The 13,894-nt window shown below is 56.0% G+C and overlaps 1 protein-coding gene across 5 annotated transcripts in view; it reads left to right on the top strand.

Moving 5' to 3' along the window:
- The first annotated feature begins 1,342 nt into the window (after positions 1–1,342).
- The window catches only part of LRRN2 (leucine rich repeat neuronal 2), a 62,680-nt gene continuing 50,128 nt past the window's right edge, over positions 1,343–13,894 (top strand). Inside the window, exons 1-2 of one of the 5 annotated variants that reach the window (XM_032318674.1) lie at positions 1,864–2,411; positions 10,248–10,416. The gene's annotated coding sequence lies outside the window, so the exon portion shown is untranslated. Of the gene's footprint in view, positions 1,365–1,808; positions 1,831–1,863; positions 2,412–9,517; positions 10,417–13,894 lie in introns of those variants that run through there. The other 4 variants (XM_032318677.1, XM_032318680.1, XM_032318673.1 and 1 more) reach the window with 4 other exon arrangements.

The raw sequence follows: 13,894 nt of genomic DNA, 5'->3' as shown, positions 1-13,894 counted from the left end.
AAGTTTTGACCTCTTTCACTCAATTAGCCCGAATTAGAGTTCTGCCAGGTCTTCCCGACCAAGGCCCACGGCATTTACTCTCCATGCTCACAGCTCCCTCCCCATAGCTCCTACCACAGCTTCCCCTCTGGTCTCCCACCTTCCTGCCTCTCTCAGTCCAAATCTCCTGTGTGCTGGGCCACAGCTAAACTGCTCAGCCTGGCAATTCAGGCTCACTAGCTGCCCCCACTCTAATGTCTCCAGTACCGTGTTATAGTAGGAACATCGTGTGTTTCTAGAATAGGGTTCAAATTCTGCCTATAGATCTTAAACTAGCTGAGCCTCCATTCTCCTGTCTGTTCAATGGGGTAAGGACCAACTCAGAGGGGAAAATGAGAGAAATATGTGAAAAGCCCTGGCATCTAACTAGCTGCGTACATTCCCTCTTGCCCCCTAGCCTCCACACAAGCCATTCTACTCTGCTTTTCTCCACTTTCCTGCCTTGGCTGCCCCCTGTTTTCTCTGTCACTTCAAATCCTATCCTACCATCTGGACTCAGCTTGAATCTCAACTCCTCCATAAAACCTTCCACGAATAAACCCTAGCCAATAATGGCTTTTTCATTCTGTATTTCTATGGCACCTCCATTGCCTCGAAATGTTAAAATTTGTTTCATATACCTCCAACTCATCCTCCTAAGCTCCTTGAGACCATTATGCCCCACGGCAGGAGTGGAGGTGGGGGGGGGAGTAGAGGTGGTTTAGGAGGTACAATGGAAACTTAATACCTGCTTATTGGCAATACAAAAGTGAGAACCCCTTCTGTGCATAGAGAATACACAGACTTTCAAACTGACTTTATAAAAGCCTCCAGGCATGGAGTTACCACTGGCTGTGCCCTTGGAAAAGAAAGAACCAGAATGCTCTGTCCGGAGCTCAGCTCACAGGAGGCATTGATCAAACTCAAGACCTAAAAGAAAGAAGGCAGACTAGATAGATGCCACTTCTGGCAGGACTCCCCCTACCTTGGGCTCCCCCTCACCCACTCCCCTAGGGTTGGTTCTGCAGGCTCTGCTCAAAACCCATCCGCGGGGCGTGGCCTATCGTGGAGCTGAGCTTGCCTGTATTCTGAGTGATCCAGGCTGAAGGCCCCACCGAGGCAAGGGCCTCAAGCAGTGTCTTCCAGAAGACTCACCCTCAAAAAGCCCCAGTTCGTGATAGTGACCCAGCTTTTGGAAGGCATTGGCAGCAGCCCAGCACCCACCCTCAGCACCCATCAGCTCCTGCTCTCCTCTCCCAGTGTTCATAGCACAGCCAGCAGAACCGGCACCCCCAGAAGCCAAGCCCCTGAGCGGACTTGCCAGTTCCTGCCTAACGCCTATGGAGGTTGCCATCCTTCACTGAGGGTCGTAATGGGAGCTTCTTCCAGAATGCCAGAGCTGCCAGCTCAGGGGGCAATGCTGGAAGGGCATGAGAGCTGGTGGGGGGTGGGGTGGGCATTCCACTCCGTTCTTTTAGGATGAGAGGTGCCTGTGCCCAGGAACAAGTTCTAACCCATTCACTGCATTCCTCAGTCTGCTGTTAACTTGGGAGGGCAACAGAAATGTTGTCTTCGGAGCACGCACTGCCCTCGAGATGCACCTGTCCTCTAAAAGCTGCTGAATTTCCTCTTCTGTCCTCCCGGCCTTTACAAGAGGCTGAGGCAGTATCAGAAGCGCCATCCCTTTCCCCTCCGATCTGGGCTCCGCTCCCCTTTTTCTCAGCTAAGCTTAGCGTCCAAAGGCACAGGACCACCCCCCGGCCCCAGCGACTCCAGCCTTAGCATCGGCCCCACCCAACTCCTCCCTCCCGGGTGCGTGTGCGCGTTAGGGAGAGGGGGGCCTCCGGCCACTCAAGAGTTAAACTGGCAGCGGGACCGAAGGGGGGGGTGGTGGCGTGGCATGCAGACGGGGAGGAGGCGACCGGAGCGGGCCGCGGAGGTTGGGGGAGCAGCGGCGAAGCGGGCGGGCAGGTTGAGCGCGAAGCCGGGAGGAGGGGCGCACCGAGGGGCGCGGGGCGCGCGAGGGCCTGCTCTGTGCACTTGCGGCCGCGCCGCGCGGAGGGAGCGCCCGGCTGTCGCCCGCCAGCCTCCGGCCACGACGCGCAGGGCGGCGCGGAGCCCGGGGCGCGGACGGCGCGGGCGCGGGCGGGGGCGGCGAGGACGGCGATTCTGCGGCCGCGCTCGCCCGGCCGGGGCCCAGGACCGCTCCCCGGACGACTCGGCGGCGGGGAAGGCGCCCGCGACCCTGCCCGGCCTGCGCCGGCGGCCCCGGCGCGGAAGGAGGGCGCGCCCCGGCCTCCCCCAGCCCAGCCCCGTGCTGAAGCCGGAGCCGAGCGGGGCGCGGCGGCGCGGGCGGCGGACGGCGGCCCCGGGAGCCCGGACGGCGCCCGCGGGTGAGTGTGCGGCCCCGGGCTGAGCCCCGGGCAGCGCGGGGGCCCGTCGGCGTGGCGGCGGGGGGACGCGGCGGGATCGGCCGGGGGCTGGGGGAGGGGCGGGCCGCGGGCGGCCGCGGGGACGCCGGCCCAGGAGCCTGGGACTCGGGGAGGGAGGCGGTCGCCGGGGCAGACGGAGGCAGGGCTGGCTCAGAAGGTAAAGAAGGCAGCCGGCCGCGCGGGCAGCACCCGAGGCGGCGGGGGAGGGGGCGGCCGGGCCGTAATCCCCCCGGGGGAGGCCCGAGACGCCCCAAACTGTTGCTGGATAGAGCGGCGCCCGGAGACGTCTGGCAGCCGAGAGGTGGCCGAGGCGATAGAGAGGGCGGGACAGGGGCCGACTGGTGGGGTGGAAGCTCTCCGGGGCCGCTCGGAGCTAGGGTGTCCGCGCGGAGGGACAAGGTGGCCTTGGTGTCTGTCCGAAGTATCTGGAACCAGGAGCCAGGCTTCTCCCGGGCCAGCAGGGGTCTGTCCGCAGCCTGCGATGGGACATTTGGGGGTGGGGGATGGGCCGGCCTTGGTCCCAACCGCGGGGGGCGGGGGGGGTCTCTGAGAGTAGGAAGCGGCTTCGGAAGGACAGCTCTGGGCCCACCGCGGCACCCAGGAGACAGGAGGGGGCTGGCCAGCCACAGGTGGTCCGTCAGTCCTGCAGGCGAAGGGCGGCGCAAGCTCTGGCTGCCCAGCCAGCGAGGAACCGCTGGGTGAGGGGGGACTGACCTCCATTTAGGGCTGAGCTGAGAAGCTAAAGAGGTGCGGGAGACCTGGGCACTGGGGGGTTGGCCCTAGGGATGTTGCTGTGCACCCCCCCCCCACCAGTCCCTGTTTTTCCTCCCCCGCCGAAAGAACAGGAAGGAAAATGTCAGCTGGGCTTTGTGCTCTGTTCCTCAGGCTGCCGCAGCTCCCATCTGTTGGAGCCAACGCAGCTTCTAATTGGGCAACCGGCAGGGTCGGGAGGGGGTGGGCTGGGCACAGCGTTCAGTTGCCAGAGAGGGGTCGGTCAGTGCGCAGTTTGTAGACCCCGGTGGTGGGGTGGTTGAGAGAATGGCCTCCTCCCAGGGTCAGGGGAGTAGAGGCAGCTCCCCAGCAGCTTGGTGAGTATCACTGAGATTTGGGTCTTTCCATGTAGCAGGCCAACAGCAGACTCACTCCTGGGATGGGCTTTGGCCCGAGGTCTTCTTCCTGAGTAAGAAGGCCAGGTTCGGTTCCCAAAGCCCACTGCTTCTTAAAGGTCCCACCAACAAAGATCACTGGGCATGGGGTAGGCAGGGGCTGTGTCTGGGGCATTGAGCCCCCGCCCCTTGTAGTTATCAGGAAAAAAAGTCAGCTGTAGGTGGCCTGACCCATTTTCCCAGCTGGCCAGGTGTCCTTCTGTGGAGAAGAGGCAAGAGAAGGGCACAGCTAGGGGTCTGAGCCTTCTAGGCCTTTTTCCTTCCCCCTGGGTTGCTTCACACTGAGTGTCCTTCTTCCTGCCTAGGGGGGTCCCTCAGAACCAGGATGGGGCCCCATCTTTGGCAGGAACTAAGGGCACAGTGCTTCAGGGACTAAGAACTGCCCAGTGCCTGGTGGACACCTAGCATCCCCAGATGCACACCCTCCCCCTGGCACCCTCCTTCCCGAGGAGCCAGCAGAGGCGGTGGGAACTCAGGGGTCTGCTGGGATGAATTCCCCAGCAGGCTGTGACAGCAGCTTTCCTCTGTAACTGTCCAGGATGGCTCCGCACTTCTGTTCTTTTCTCCCTCTGCGTCCCTCCTTCTTCCTCTTTCTCTCCTCCCCTCACTCTCTCTTCCACGGGTATCTCCTTGTCTCCCTTTTCCTCACACTGCTCTCCAAGACCTCTCTCTCCCCCGCTTCCTGATCTCTGTCTCCATCTTTGCCCTCCTTCTGTTCTGAAAACTGCAGCATAAACCTCAAGGCAGGCATGTGTGCTCGGTTACCAAACGTCGTAAGGTGGGGACACACGCACTGTTGGCTTTGCTGTACCCCTTTGCAGAGGAGACTGGGTTGGTGGGCCTGGCAACTTCATTTCCCTGGCATGCCCCCTGGCCCCTGCCATTTATCCCTCCTAGCCCACCCTTATCCATCTTTTTATTTGAAAGAAAAAGAAAGTCCATTGCTTTAAAAAAAAAAAAATCAGCAATTTATTGAGCACCTACTATGTGCCTGGTACTATTTTAAGAGCTGAGAATATAGCAATTAAACAAACCTCCATGTCTCAGGGCAGAACTGAACTTGTATTTGGACTCCCCGGCTGATTAGTTCTGTGCCCACCAGCCTCTTTCAAAGACCCACTGCTTGGGAGCGGGGGAGGGTAGTGTGAACAATCCTAGTGAAATATCATCATCATCATAGCAAGTGATCTCTAGCAGGACGAGCCCAGCAGCTTACAGCATTACCACTTACCCCAGAGCTTACAGACCCAGGATCATTCTGTCCTTAAGACATTTCTGATCTAAAGGCTGGTCCATTCGTATCTTACCATTTATCTGAGAGGTGGAGCAGACGGCCAGTGTTTTAGACGGAGGATGGAGAAAGAAAAGTGTTACTTAGCACCTACTAAGCACCAGTCTGTCACCAGCTTTACAAAAATTATCCCTGATAATTTGCTCCTGATGCTCCTGACAACCTAAGAGCTAGATTGTCATCCCCTTCTTCAGAGCTAGGATACTGAGGACCAGAGAGCATAAACTACTTGCCCCAGGTCACACAGGTCTCTGTTTTGAAAGCACTAATTGTCTGCAGTTCCTTTAGCTTCTATGATGTCTGTGACATCTGGCCCCTCGTGCAGCTGTCTGAAGGTACATTGTACCCGTGTGTTTCAGAAGGCTGCCTCTTCTCCTCAGCTAGAATATTAGAATATATAAGGATCTGCTGAATGGTTGCATGAATACGTTTTCTCAGGGGCTCGGCGGGGGCTTCTTGGAGGAGCTGGGACCCTGAGAGAGGAGGTGGAGAGGGTAGTGGCTCTTCCTCAGCCCACACAGATTAGTGACAAGCTATAGGCAGGCAACCACCCCCCACCCGCACCCCCACTCTGCATCCAGGTAGAACTGATGGGAAATTGCTGTTTTCATTCAGGGTCAGGGTGTAAGAGCTTGGTCCATGGCCAGTGTAATGAGTCAATATCACTGGTGTTTCTCAGCCTCCTCGGGCGGGCCTGGGCTCTATAAAAGCTCCAAGGCCAAGAATGGGGGTAGGAGGCTTTGAAGGATGCAAGAGCTACCTGGAGGGACAATGGGCAGGGCCTGGATGGGGCGGGGGAAGGGGGGGTAGTGATCAAAGAACAAAAGGAGAGGAACACAAAGGCAGAAGAGAAACTGGGAAACAACAAACACTGAGCAAGAGACTAGACAGAAGCAGGGCAGTCGAGGTGTGCTGCTGCGGTGGGATCCCTAAGACAGCGAATAAGAAGGGTACCTTTATCTCCTGCTTCCCTGAGAGGCTTGGGTTTCTCCATCCTGCAGCTCAGAGGTTGGAATATTCACCAGGTTAGCCTCAAACAGGCATTGGCTTATGCAGTCAACCCATCCTTTCTAAGCACCTACTGTGTGCACAGCCCCATGCTTGGGACAGAGGCTCATCAGATGTCACCCCTGCCTTTTAAGAGTTCACAGTAAGAGTGTAGAGTCTGGAGCTACACTGCGAGGGTTCAAATCCAGGCTCTACCTGGGTGGAGCTCCACTTCTAGCTGAGCCATGTTGGACGTGTCACCTAACCTCTCTGTGCCTCGGTTTCCTTGTGTCTAAATGGGATAACCATAGAACCTACTTTGGAGGGTCGTTATGATGATTTAATGAGTGAACCCATGTAGCGAGCTCAGAACAGAGCCTGGCCCAGTAAGTGCTGTGGGACAACCGCTATCATTAAGTAGGGGCAGGCTTACAGCAATGAAGAAGTGCTGTGATACAGGGTGCGCAGACAGGGGGACTGGCTCTGTCTGCGGGTTAGGAAATGGCTCTCAAAGGACATCACATCCGGGGCAAGGCTTGAAAAGGAGTCAGCCGGGCACAGATGGTGGGTCTGGGGACCGTGGTGCGGAGGAGCCTGGGTCCCCGGAGTCGTGGATGAAAAGGGGCCTGCTGTATGTGCGTCACCATCTGTGGATATCAGGAACACCTTGAATGTGGCCCACCTTGGCCTCTTTGTCTCCAGTGCCTGGAGACATTGTTGGCCTTTGGGCAAGGGATCTGGTGCGCCCTTGCTGGGACTGGCCTCATAACCATGTCCTCTCCAATGTTCCCATGGACTGAGGGAGCCGTTTTGTAGGAGGTGAGCAGAACCAGGTTTGGTTTAGAACTCAGTTTCTCTCTGGACATTTCTCCCCCTGCTCCCTACTCCTTCCCTGCTGATCAGCATTTGATGGACTTGAGGTGGGTCTCGAACTGAAGAGGAGGCAGGGGGTTTCTGGGGTGACAGCTGTGTCTCAGGCTCTTCCTCTCACACTGAAATGGCACTCACGGTAGCTGCGGGTGTTTATTGAACACTTACTATGTGCCAGGTGCTGTGCCAAGTGCTTTACATCCGTTCGCCCATTAAATCCTCCAAAACACCCCAATGGGGTAGGTGCTTTTATGACTTCAAATTTAAATGCAAGGAAACCAAGACTCAGGTTCAGTAACCTGCTCAAGGAGCATAGCTGGAAAAAAAACAGAGGAGTTAATGTTCTCTCTGACCCAAGGGCTCCTGCTCTGGAACCACTCCGGAATCCAGTGCCCCCTGGACCTCCTAGAACATTCTCTGGGGGCATCCTGCTCAGTCCCTTCCCTCCCCCGGCTGGAAAGTTCCCGAGTCCTGTCCAAGCTAGGAACTGCCTGTCTCCTTTGGGGGATCTTCAGAGAAGGTCTCCCATCTTCTTGCCCCTGTAGGTCACAGTTCTTCGAGAGCCAACATTGTTTCCTTCTGTTTTAGCTAAGTGCCTCTGGGGCTGCAGGAAGCCAGTGGCCTCAGAGAAGGGGGACCCTAAGAGCTAGTCCCCACAGCCACATAGTGGGAACCAATATGAAGGTGACTTCTGGGAGATGTGAGCATGGGATGCAGACCCCAGATGGGGCAGATTAGTGGGGTTGGTTTGGAATGAGCGCTGTCAGTGCGGTGTCTCTTAGGGAGGCTCATGTGTCTTGGGAGGAACAAGGACAAGCCTTCATATTTACATGTCACAAGGTGGATCCTCCAGGAAAAAAAAAAAAAACAAAAACATAAGCAAGAAGGGGCAGCAGAGTTAGACAGCCAGCCTGGGTCCTCCAGGAAAAGTGGGTCTGTCTTACCTGACCCTGTCTTTTTAAAGACAAAGGAGGAGAAGAGAAGAAAGGCAGAAAAGGTTTTGTCCCTCTTTAGAGTGTTCTCAGTATGAACATTCAAAGGCAGGTGATGAAGTGTCTGTCTTTGGCCTGGGAGGGCAGAGGTGCGATATCCAGGGGAGCGAGCGAGCACAGAGGGGCAGCTGCTGGGCAAGCCAGATATTTAAAAGCTGTGTCTGGGCGTGGGGGGTGGACTTGACACAGGACCTTGCTGCCAGTGCCCCCGCCCCCGCCTTCTACTTTTGGACAGACCTCCCAGTGGGATGAAGGCAGCTGGGGCTCGCACAGCTCCAGGCCTCTGAACTTCGGAAGGTGCTTCCCCAGCATTGGTCCAGGAGTGGAATGCTGGAATGCCACTTCTGGAAGGGACTTCCAGAATGTTCCTGTCCATGGCCCATCTCTGGGCCATCTCAGACACAGGGTGGGACTGGGATCTCTTCATTCAGCAAGTATTAATTAAGCATCTGTGCTAGGCATTGGGGGAACAGGAGACAGTGAGGACCCAGACATCTCTGTCCTTGTGGAGCTGACACTTCATGGTCTGGGGAATACAGTAAAATGAATAGTATGTTTGAGACTGGCGAGTGCTGGAAAAAAATAATAAAGCGGGGGTGGGGCAGTGGGAGAGTCTGTGTTAGGAAGAGGAGAGTTTGTAATTCTGTACATGGTGGCCTGGGGAGACCTTGCTGAGACGGGGACCTATGAGTAAAGATGAAGAGGAGGCGAGATGGGAAGAGCACGTCAGGTGGAGGGAACAGCAGGTGCGGGGGCTCAGAGGCAGGGCTATGCCTGGAGGGTTTGAGGGACATTTGGAGGCCAGATCTCGGAGAGCCTGGAGTGAAGAGTTTTCCTCAGAGCCAAATGGGGGGCGCCTTTGCAGGGGTGAGAGCTGGGGTGACGGGAGCCGACCCTTTAAAACCTGAGGTTGCCGCTGTGTCCATGTCAGTGTTTCCCTGAGAGGCTAGTCAGGAAGTTCTCCAGCCATCGAAGCCACTGTGGTCCATCCGTCCTGACCCACTAAGTCCCCGTTTTCCGGGGACTGTCTCCCAGGCAGGATGGGCCGTGGGGTAGGGGATTAAGTAAAGAAGTGTAAGACACGGTCCTTGCTGGTAAGGAAACCCACCAGTCAGCTGGGGAGGCAAAACTCATACTCACAAGCAATAACGAGGGAATAATACCAGACAGTTATTTAAAACCAAGCGCTAAACTGTGTGATTTAGACTATAAATGTTATCAGAACTGCGAGCTCTGTGTGGGAGTGTATAGGAATGCTTCCTCGAGGAGGTGCGACTGACTTGGGCCTAGGGAAGGGGTGCAGTGTGGCTCTGCAGAGGGGAGGGCTCTTCCATGGGGAACGTACAGCTGGGGGAGGCGGAAAAGGGTGACCAAGGTGAGGGCAAGCATGGGAGGGAGGTGTAAGCTCCGGGGGGGCAGGCCCTCAGTCGCGGGTCCCTCCTTACCCGCCATCCTGGGACAGGAGAGCAGCCCTTTAGAGAATGCAAACCTACCCTCCCGGGCTCCTGCCCTCTCCTCTGGAGAGCCAGCCATCTCTGTCCTTTGAAGCCCTCTTGCTTTGAGAAGGCCCTGTTTTGCACTCTCTGGCTGTTTTCATGTATCCGCACTCTTTTGGTCTGCTGTCATCCACCAGCCTTCCCCCCCCCCCCCCCCCCCGTTCCCCCTCCACCCCTGCCCCCCCCCCGCCGCACCCCCCCGCCCCCGGCTGGTTATCTGGAATTCCCAGGAGCTCCCCTTTTTCTACCCAGTCTGCAAGCAGCTTTTTGTCTCCCTTCCCTCACTGCCTGTGCTCCTTTGAGTAGGCTACCCCTAGACCATTCCAGTGGGTTTCACTTTGAGTTAACTGGAAATAAAGTTGTGCAGAAAGGAGCAAGCATCCCCCCCCCCCCATGGTGGGGCGGGATGGGGGGTGGTAAGTCTGTCCTTACCCTGGAGAGAGGCTGCCTGGGGCTTGGCAGTTTGGGCTCACTCCTGTCACGTGGAGAGAGATTGCTCTAGAGTGGAGTGGCGTCCATGGATAGTGCCTCACCGACCCGAGACCCAAGTGGACCCTCCCCTCCCGGGCCATGCACCAAAGAGCGGGGGGCCAAGGGTCACATGGGCAAAGCCGTCTGCTCCACAGTCTTCTCCCCTCTGGGTGGGGGGCAGCCTGAGAAAGGAGAGCCCAACAGCTCTACCCCAGAGGCTCCGGGCATAACCACCTAGACGACACAGGCCTAAGCTCAGAGCTCCTCTGCGCATGGTTCGCAGTTCAGAGTGGCTGGCATCGGAGCTGGGTTAGAGCCCCTTCCCTAACCACAGGCCCTTGGGCGTTTGACCTAACCTCTCTGAGGCTCCGTTTCCTCCCCTATAAATCCGAGTTAAAGGCGCCCACCACTTGGGGCGGTTCATACCGAGAGCTGACAGCAGCGAGTGCTCAGGGTGTGCGGAAAGCTTTACCTCATTTACACAGAACGTTGTGAAGTAGATATGATTCTCCCTGATTTTGCAGTTGAGGAAACCAAACTGGAAAGCTGGGAACCATTAAGTAACTTGCCAGAGGCCACGCACAGCCAGCAAGCGGCAGAGCCGAAGTCAGCCCCAAACCCAGCTCCTCCAGCACCACATTAACCGAGCTAATCTGTGTAAAGTACCAGCTACAAAGTAGAAGCTCAATAAATGTGAGTTCCTTTTCTCCTGCATGTCCCCAGGGCAACTCCTCCAAAGAAGAGCTTTCCCACCACATCCCGTTGCTTTTCCCGTGTCCCCGGGGACATATGACAGAGGGAGCGAGGAGAAGCAGCTGTCTGCTTGTACCAAGGGTAAAAATAAGGCTGGGAGAGGGTGAGGAATTTGCATAAAATCTGAAAACACCTGGCCTGTGATTAATACCCAGGGCACCTTTCTTGTGAGACTCACATTGTTTTGGATGGTCAGCAGAGGGGGGTCTCGCAGAGGTAGGAACGGAGGCCACCGTGTCCCCCCAACCATGTTGGGGCCTGTCCCACCTGCAAAGGCTAGAGTTGATCCTTACAGGTCCTGAAAGGCGCTAGCAGGAAGATCCTCAGACCTGTGCTTACTGAACTTGGGCACTGTTTCTGGAGTTTGTTATAAATAATCTGGGGAGTCCTCTGGATAAATCCAGGAAGAAGACAGACAGTATTGAAGGTCAGGGTGTGGGAAGGAAGGATCCTATCTCAGCTTTATGACGATGAAATCAGTATCCCTTCAGTGAGCGATGGGGGTAGGTAGAACAAGGTCATGGCCTCAGGAAACTTTCAGTCTGATGGGAGAGATCACATGCTGCATACACAGTTCCCTATGGCTGTCCCTGGAAATAAAAATAAGAACAGATGATGGCAGAGGAGTCTGAATACAGGGGTGCTCACGGAGGGGTGAGGAGAGAGCCAAGACAGGTGGGTTCCCCAAAACGTCTCTCATGCTTTCCTCCCCGCAGCCCCTTTTTCTGGTGGACATAGAAACCCATCTCCCTGTACACCCCATCGGGGCAGCCCGAGCCTGCCAACATGCACACCCAAGGGGCAATCCACAGGGTTCCTCCCGGTTTCTTCGCCAGGACCCCTCCGGGAGGAAAGAAGGTGTCCAGGTCATAGCACTTTAAAACTGGCAGCAGTCGAGAGTCCTTTTTTTTTTTTTTTTCTTGCCAAAAACAAACTATACAACTGACCCTCAAACAGCACAGGTTTGAACTATGCGGGTCCGCTTAGACATGGATGGTTTCAATAAATACATCGGAAAACTATTTTGTAAATAAATGTGAATTTCTTTGTCATATCATTCTCATTTTTTAAAATTATTTATTTATTTATTTGACAGAGAGAGAGATAACACAAGTAGGCAGAGAGGCAGGCAGAGAGAGGGGGAAGCAGGCTCCCTGCTGAGCAGAGAGCCTGATGTGGGGCTCGATCCCAGGACCTTGAGATCATGACCTGAGCTGAAGGCAGAGGCTTTAACCCACTGAGCCACCCAGATACCCCATATCGTTCTCATTTTGGAGGTCCAGCGTTAGTAACCTAGGTAGCATCTCCAGCACTTGTATCACATAAGACAGCATCGATAATGATACTGACGGACGATTCATCTTATAAACAAATGACGTACATTTACGGTATCGATAAACACAGCACAGCGTTGTAAATGTGTTCTCTCTTCCTTTTGACTTTTTTTTTTTTTTTAAGTAGACTCCACACCCAGCATGGAGCCCAGCTCAGGACTTGAACTCAAGACCTGAGCTGAGATCAAGAGTTGGGCGTTTAACAGACGGAGCCACCCACGCTCAGTCTTGTGATGTTCTAAACATCTTTTCTCTTAGCTCACTTTATTGTAATACAGTATATAATACATATAATGTGCAAAACACATGTTAGTCAGCAGTTTATGGTATCAGAGAGACTTCTGGAAGGTCAGCAGTAGGCTATTAGTCGTTCAGTTTTTGAGATTTGGGGGAGTTGAGAATACACATGGATTTTTTCACTAAGCGTGGTGGGCGTGGGTGGGTCGGTGTGTTGAACTTTGTGTTCTCCAAGGGTCAGTGGTATGTGTGTAGGGTAGGCAGACTGGTGGCCTCCCAAGGATGTCTGCCTGAGAATCTGCAGAACCTTCGAATATGTTATATTGTGATACAGCGGAGGGTACTAAGATTGCAGGTAGAATTAAGGTTGCTAATCAGCTGCCCTTCACATAAGGAGATTATCCTGCATTAGCCAGGTAAGGCTAGTGTAATCAATCACAGGGTCCTTTACCTGTGGAGAAGGGAGGCAGAAGTCGTGAGAGCAATGAGATGTGAGGAAAGACTTGGTAAGACTTCCCTCTTGAGAAGACAGAAGGGGCCGTGAGCCGAGGCATGTGGGCAGCTCTAGAAGCTGGAAAGGGCGAGGGAGCAGGTTCTCCCCTCTGAGGCTCCAGAAGGAGCACAGCCCCACATGGTACTCCGGTGTTACCCCTGTGACACCCACTTTGGACTCCTGGCTGTAAGATAACAAATGGGTTATTTAGGCCTCCAGTGCTGTGGTTCTACATGACACCCGCAGCAGGAGACTAGAGGGGCAAAGCCGGTGGACCAGACCCCCACGGCCTTGGCCTCATCCTGAACCATGGCCGCAGAGGAGCCCCTTCTAACTCAGAAGCTCAGGAGAGCTCGGTTGGAAATACACCGCGTGGGAAACCCGATTGAGTTATTCTCAATTAATGAAACTGAGGCCCCAGAAAAGGGCATGTGCCGAGGCCACCCTGGGCTGGTGGAGGCAGGGGCTGCTCGCTCCTGTCTTGCCCGAAATTGCTGGTGCTTACACGCATTCGCGCCGCCCCGCGTCCATTTCCAACAAGCGTTACGTGTGTCTTCTTGCTGCTAAAGGCCCGGTACTGTGCGCAGCATGGGGCAGAAGCAGAAGTGAGTTCCAAGTCTGGGAAGATGAGACAGGGCTGCCTGAGAGCTGGTCCTGCCCGCAGCCCCTTCCTGGGCTCAGTTTCCTCCAAGCCCGGGCAATCGGCACAGGCGCCCTTGGGCCCCAGGGCTGGCCCGAAGCTGGGTTAGCATAGCCACCTCCTCCAGGTGCAGGCGGGGCTCTGTGAGGGGTGGGGCTCGCCCCACCCCCACCCCTCCGCCACCAGCCCCTGGAGCAAATGCAGGGTCACCGGGCCGGGCCCAGAGAGGGGGCCCAAGGCCCGGAATCAGCAACCTGAAAGCAGAGCGCCTTATCTCCCGTCTGCCAGGCGCGTTGGCCCTCCCAGCTCTCCCCACAGCGCACCTGAGCCACGGGCCGGCCCCAGGGCTGCGGGCTCCTGGTATCGGTCTCCATGGCAACCCCGTATTTGCCGTTCTGGTTTCTAATGACTTATTGGCATGTGTGGTAATTTGCAGAGCTTGGCAGGCAGAGCTGGGGGAGCTAGGAGGAGGTGGGGGTTGGGGGGGCAGCGAGAGGGAGAGGGCCGTGGCAATGGCGAGGGGCTTGGGGTTTGGGATGGAGAGAGAGGCCCCTCTCCATCCCACTCCACCCTTTCCCGTCCCTGCTGATTAATCTCTGGAGTAAGGGAGCTGCTTCAGGCCCAGGGCCCCCTCTCTCGGGAGCATCGGCTCTCTCCCGGGCCCCTGAGCGGGAGACAGGTGGATGGACAGATGCAGAGCACAGCTGCTCACCT

The sequence above is a fragment of the Mustela erminea genome, chromosome 17 (assembly GCF_009829155.1).
Source record: "Mustela erminea isolate mMusErm1 chromosome 17, mMusErm1.Pri, whole genome shotgun sequence".
NCBI classification, from domain to species: domain Eukaryota; kingdom Metazoa; phylum Chordata; class Mammalia; order Carnivora; family Mustelidae; genus Mustela; species Mustela erminea.
This window is presented reverse-complemented; position numbering and strand designations above follow the sequence as displayed.